We start from the raw sequence: 6,878 nt of genomic DNA, 5'->3' as shown, positions 1-6,878 counted from the left end.
ATGAGTGCCTCTTCATACACATTAACACTTAGTTAATGCTTCTTCCCGTGTTCCATATTCCTGCTGTCTACCTCGCTGCTTGATCCCTTGTGGCACAGGAGTTTTTCTCGCCCTCTTTCAGGAAAACTAACAAGTATTCTATTGTCCCCCCTGCTCCTTTTTTTTTTTTTTTTTTTAAGATTTCTTTTATTTAATACATATGAGTGTTTTGACTGTATGGATGTGTGTGCCCTGCAAGGAGATTTGATGACTAAAGAGGCCAGAAGAGTGAGGTAGGTTCTCTAGAACTGGAACTGGAGTTAGACGGTTGTAAGCCAACGTGCAGGCTCTGGAGGCAGAATTCCAGTACTCTACAAGTACTTTTCACCTATAAGCCATCTCTTATACCTCTGTTTTCCCAACATATTAACTTGTGAGTGTGTTTATGTGTGTGTGTATGAGCATGCATGCACACATGCACATATGTTGCCTGTGCCCTGGACTACTGCGTCTGTCCCTACCTGCACTTAGGAGTTGGAGGTGACACACAGATATCAGGAGCATGTAAGAAATGCAGCAAGTAGCTCATCTGAACCCTTAATACCTTCCACCCACGTTCCATTGGTTCTAAGAAAGCATCTCTTCTAAACAGCAGTTCCTGATTGGCTGGCATTGACAGCACCAGCAATCCTTGGTCTCTCAGGCAGTCCTCAATTAGGTCCTCCTGTAGGAGATGCTTTTATGGTTGCAGGACGTCTAGCAGTTATATAGAGGCAGCCTTCCATTCCACTACACACATATATATGTAGAGGCATGCCCTCCATGGCACAGATCTGTAAGTTAGCAAACAACTTTTGAAGAGTCAGTTTTCTTTGCCTTGTGGGTCCTGGGGATGAAATTATGGTTCAGGCTTGGTGGAAAGCACCCTTACCCACTGAGCCATATCATTGGCTCAAATTATTCTCTTCCAAGCCTCCTCCCCATCTGTCTGAAGAATTCTTTATTACACTGTGCCAAACTCTCCATTTCCTCCCAGAGATCAGTTGATACTAATTTCTGGATACTTTTCACAAAACAACTGTGGTGATCTTTCTATCTATACAAAGTTTACACTGATGAAATTTTAAAGATTGTTGTATGTGGTAAAAGTAAGTTATCAGTATAGGTCTTTGAAAATGTGAAGAAGTTATAAGTCAATTCACAAGTTCTAGTTGGTTTATACATGAGGTCTTCCACACTTTCAGGAATGAATTATCCTTGTGAATCAACTTGGCTAGGAGAAGTACAACTGAATATAGTGGTGACTAGCTACAAGTGTTATTGAACACTAGAAATAACCAGTCTGAACATGTGCTGTTAGTATAAAATACGCACTGGAAACTGCATAGTATAAAAGGGAATGTCATAGGTTTTAATGGCTACAAATGACATGCTGAAAATTAACAGGTTGAAATGGTAATACAAAACCCAGTAAAACGGAGAATTTATCCCCATCCAAGCACTAGTGATCATTCTCTGAACTTGACTTGCTAGAGGTACTACCATCTTCTGTGGAGGAAAGATGATTGATTTCATATTAAAGTGAAAACTGACCATGATCATAACCATGCCAGAGCCCATTGGTAGCTCACCAACATCTAGTTCCAGTCCCTTGGAAAAGGACATGATTCTTGGAAACTGTACAATCCAGTGTCCATTCTAATTAATTTAGGGCAATTTTGACACAGGTGTCTCAAGTGGATGGTGATGTTCAGAGATTTCTTGATAGTATTTTGAAAAGTATGAGGCCTGTCTTCACTCTACCTTCCTTCCTTCAGATTAGAATGCAAGTGTTCCTGCTGAAGAAGAGCCACTTGTCAACAGTGTCATAGGTAAATGGTCACAGGAAGATCAAGGGAGTTCAAACACCCCAATGACTGAAGTGTTCCCATTAGAAACACTAGCTTGAAATGGAAAACACACATGACTTAATGTCTTGTTTAAGTCAAATTATTTTGGTGTTCATAGTCCTTGCTGTACAATGTTAAACAAAATTTTATTATTTTTAATTTTATTTTTGAGATTCTGATATAATCACATGATTTCATCCTTTTTCTTCTCTCCAAACATTTCCATGTATTCCTGCTTTCTCTTAAATGCATGGCCATTTTTCTTTAATTGTTGTTCTATCCCTCTCTTTACATACATAAATATGCTATATACACTGTATGTATATATTTCTACGTAAACACACATAAATGTTATTTGGTTTGATTTTTTTCCCCTTTCATTATTTACTGTATATTTCCTTTTCCTCTATTTTTTCTTGTTTTCTTTTTCATTAATTCATTTATTCATTTTTACATCCTTCTCACAGTTCCCCTCCTGATGCCCCCCACAAAGTCCCTTCCCCCTCCCCTTCTCCTGTGAGAGGGTGGGAGCCTCTTGGTTGTCCACACAGCCTGAAACATCAAGCCTCTGCAGCATGAGGCTCATCCTCTCAAACTGAGGACAGATAAAGCAGCCCAGCTGGAGCATGGATTCCACAATCAGGCAATAGCTTTAGGGACATCCCCAGCTCCAGTTGGGAGACCCACATGGAGGCCTCTCTCCTGCCTCTCCCCACATCTGATCCTGACTCCCCATTCCCATCCCATCTTGTCTCTCACAGTGTTTCCTCCTTCCATTTGCCTCCTATGATTATTTTATTCCCCTTATAAGTGAAATTCAATTCTTTGGATCTGTGGAATGCATCATTGGTGTCCTGTACTTTATGGGTACTGACCACTTATAAGTGAGTACATACCATTTATTTCTTTTGTGTCTGGGTTACCTCACTCAGGATGTTTTTTTCTAGTTCCATCTATTTGCCTGCAAAATTCATGGTGTCTTTGTTCTTAATAGCTGAACAGCATTCCATTTTTTAAATGAACCACATTTTCTGTATCTATCTTCCATTGAGGGACATTTGGATTGCTTCCAGCTTTTGACTATTACAAATAAGGCTGCTATAAACACGGTGAAGCATGTGTCCTTGTGGTATGGTAGAGCATCTTTTCATTATATGCCCAAGAGTGGTATAGCTGGGTCTTCAGGTAGAACTTTTTCCAATTTTCTGAGAAACCTCTAGACTTATTTCCTGAATGGTTTTACAAGTCTTTGGAGGTTTATTCCCTTTCTCTACATCCTCGCTAGCATGTCCTGTCCCTTGAATTTTTGATCTTAGTCATTTTGATGGGCATGAGATGAAATCTAAGGGTCATTCAAGTAGCTACAAATAATGTAAAATATCTTGGTGTGACTCTAATCAAGAAAGTGAAAGACTTGTATGACAAGAATGTCAGTCCCTGAAGAAAGAATTTGAAGACAATTTCAGAAGATTGGAAGCTCTCCCATGCTCATGGATTGGTAAGATTAACAGTGAGAGCAGCTGTCTTTTCGTTTAGTTTGGCAGTTTGAGAAGTGAAGTCAGAGTACTTGATAAGCAAGTGTTTCCTACTCTATACCCTTAGTCTTCTCTTCCTATTTTATGTTTTAAAATTGTATGTATATAAGTATATTTCTGCATGATGCCTGCAGAATTTCAATACCCAAGATTACAGACAGTAGTGACCTGAGTGTTGGGAATTGAACCCAGTTCCTCTTCCAGAGTAGCACGTGTTCCTAACTACTGAGCCATCCCTTCAGCCCTGATACTAATGATTTTATTATTTTTCTAATTGAACTCTTTCTAAATGCTTAAAGGTTCTAATGTTTGGTAGTTCATTAAGGTCATTTAGATGGTATTGTGGAAAGTATAATTTTTCTGGTTTTCTTTAAAGAATTACATTATATAATTGAGGATTAGCCTGATTATCAAAGCCTTCATGTGTTTTCATTCTCATATTTGGTATTAATATATTTGCTATTTTAAAATCAATACCAAAGATTCTGTCTGTAACATTCCATTAATCTCACGAAGGTTTGGTCAGGCACAGGTTTTCTAAACTTAATATTTTCTATAATATGAATTTTTATTAAACATGATATAGAGATGTGGGTAAATGTCTATATATAAATACATTTTTTAAAAATACATAGAGTTTTTGGAGGAAGTGGATTCAATTACACAGGTCTTCAGACTATAGTGTACTGAATTTGTCTTCCATTTCGAATTTCCAAATAAAGCAAGCTTAAAGCAGTGGCTTGAGCCAGATAGTGTTAAGTAGGTTTCAGGAAATACCTTTTTCAGGACAGAGAAGATAATGAGTTGAGAAGCACTGAAGAAAGTAGTCAAGAAGGATTAAACCTGACTGAGTACAGTCAGAGTGTCCTATACTACCGCCATGTTGGCGGTTTATGAAAAGCTCCCGTACAGGAAACCTAAGCCTTCAGCAGAAAAAGAATCATGCAGGCCAAGAGATCTGATTCTGGAGGAATCTGCTGCAGCCAGCACATCATTGTAGGAGTGGAAGTAAAGAGGAGACTGGAGAAAGATTAAGAGCTGCTTAACTGGAAATTTGAAAACAGTCCAGATCTTCGCATAGCTGGTGCAGGCTTAAAAATCACATCAATGTGATTTACTGAGGAGGAGGAGACAGGCTCTGGGGTGAGGAACTTGAGAAAAAATGTAGCAAAAGTGAGAGGGGCAGTTCTGTTTTTATCAGGGTGTCAATGAGGTAGCCAGCTGCAAACGCCCCCAGTTAGATCGATAAGGAAGTCAAGGGAGAAGTCTGTTTTGGGGTGTAAGGGACACATGAAAGCAAAGAGATTTGCAGCTGGAATGTTCCTCAAACTCCAGTCAAGTACTGGGGAGAGCATAGGTCGTGATGAAATGATTCCAAATCACTAATTAACAACTACTCTGAGCCACAGGAAGTTAACCACATTGAATTCGCTTCTACCACACTTTTTTTTTTCTTTTTCTTTCTTTTTTCTTTTGTCTTTAAGTAGTTGAGTCTTCATCTTAATTTGTATCCCATTGAGGAAAATATATGTTCTTTATGAACTAAAAAGATGACAGAGAAGAAAATTTTAAAGAGTACACTCACGGGGAAGGAACGTTCAAGGGAGGGATGACACCAAATTCGATGCAGCCATGCCAGTCACCCCTCTCACACCCACTCCTAACGAGGACACAGTTTTTTGTTTTGTCAGTGTGCAAGACATGAAAAGAAGCAGCTGTTGCCAAGTGGCTTAGAGCCACTCACCTAGAAAATGCATCCCAGCCCCGTCACATGGGAAAAACCTAATCTGTACATACAGAACTATTATTTGGCTGCACATATGAATTCTGTTAGATTCAACGGTATGTGTAGGGTTTAGAGATATGTGTAGCTTTTCTTCCAGGTGGTAGTTTTATTTCAATCCTGCCATGATCCAGGTGGTTCTCATGCATGCCTGTGCACACACAGGAAAGGTCAGCAAACCCAGGAATCTATTAGCATGAAAGTATTTTTTGAATTATTACTTTGAATTATATTTTCAAATGTTTTATATTAGGGAGAATGTAAAATATGATTTTAATATGCTTGCACTCTTGTACCTATGTGGATAGTTTATGGAAATTTTATTAGATTTATATTAGTGAATGTGGTATGTGTGTATGTGTGTGTGTGTAAAATTAGAATTGTTTCTTAGATGAAATGATTTCAGGACCTTTTTAAGAATGGTAAGCAATTAAAACGTGTCTTTGCCTCCTTTTAAAGGTAACTTCCGTTTATGAAGGTCATATTTGCTTTATACCTTTGCCACCCAGGTTTGCAGCTGTTGATCTCAATTCTTTCTCTGTTTTGAGTTTTAGAAGCCAGAAAATACCCCATGGTTTGTTGATATTGATGTTAGATGACTTCAGGGAAATGAGATAACCTATTCACTGAAGAATTTGTGTATGAGTTTATTAAAACTAAAATAGCATTTTTATATACCATGAGGTGGAATGTAAGACATGTTTATATGTATTACTGCATCTGAATGCCCATGAAAAATTTATAATCAAACCAGACCCTTGTTAAATTAGTTAATACAGCTCATAGTGATGTGCACACTGACCCCAGCCTTTTCCCATTTCCTTTGCTGTTTTAGGTTTGATATTTTTCATCCTTGCTGTAAGTCTCTAATTATGCATTGTTACTCTCTTCAAGATTTTCCTGAGTAAGGCAAATTCCCACTAAAAGGTTAACTTAGAAAAGGCAAGGCCATTTTATAGTTTAAAGAATTCTAAAGACTTAATTAAATCTCCTTGCCGCAAGTGAGTAAGGTTAAATATCTGATATCTTTTCTTTTCTTTTCTTTTCTTTTCTTTTCTTTTCTTTTCTTTTCTTTTCTTTTCTTTTCTTTTCTTTTCTTTTCTTTTCTTTTCTTTTTAACCACACTTGCCCAGCGTTCTTTGTGCCCTGTGATGGTCCATGCCATTCTAAGCTCAAATTAATGCAATCTTTACATCTAATTTATAGAGTAAAAAACGACTTCAGGAACCCTTTATGATGTGTTCTGGATTTGCACAACTGGGTACCTCTCAGCACCTGACCACTACAGAGTTCCAAGTTTATTGCCAAAGAAGAACAACAACAAGAATGAAAGTGTTAATTTTACAATGATAGCAATAACTCGCCATATCTTCCTGGCCCAGGTCTTCTAACTTGTCAAGGCAGCACACTCCCCATCCTGGCGGGGACCCTCATTCTTGCTGCTCTCTGCCACAGCAGCAGTTTGTGTTATCATTCATACTTGCTCAGCTTTTTGTTTGTTGTTTTAATAGTTAAGAATTCTCTACATTCCTATAATGTGTCTCATTCAGATCCTCTCTCATTCCTTTACCTCCAATGTCTTTCTTACCAACCACACTTGTCTCCCCCAACATAATGTGCTCTTAAAAGAAAAAGAAAAACCTTGCCTAGTCCCAGATTTTAGTGGGATTGCTTCGAGTTTCTCTTCATTTA

The sequence above is a fragment of the Mus pahari genome, chromosome 12, assembly GCF_900095145.1.
Source record: "Mus pahari chromosome 12, PAHARI_EIJ_v1.1, whole genome shotgun sequence".
Taxonomy (NCBI): domain Eukaryota; kingdom Metazoa; phylum Chordata; class Mammalia; order Rodentia; family Muridae; genus Mus; species Mus pahari.
This window is presented reverse-complemented; position numbering follows the sequence as displayed.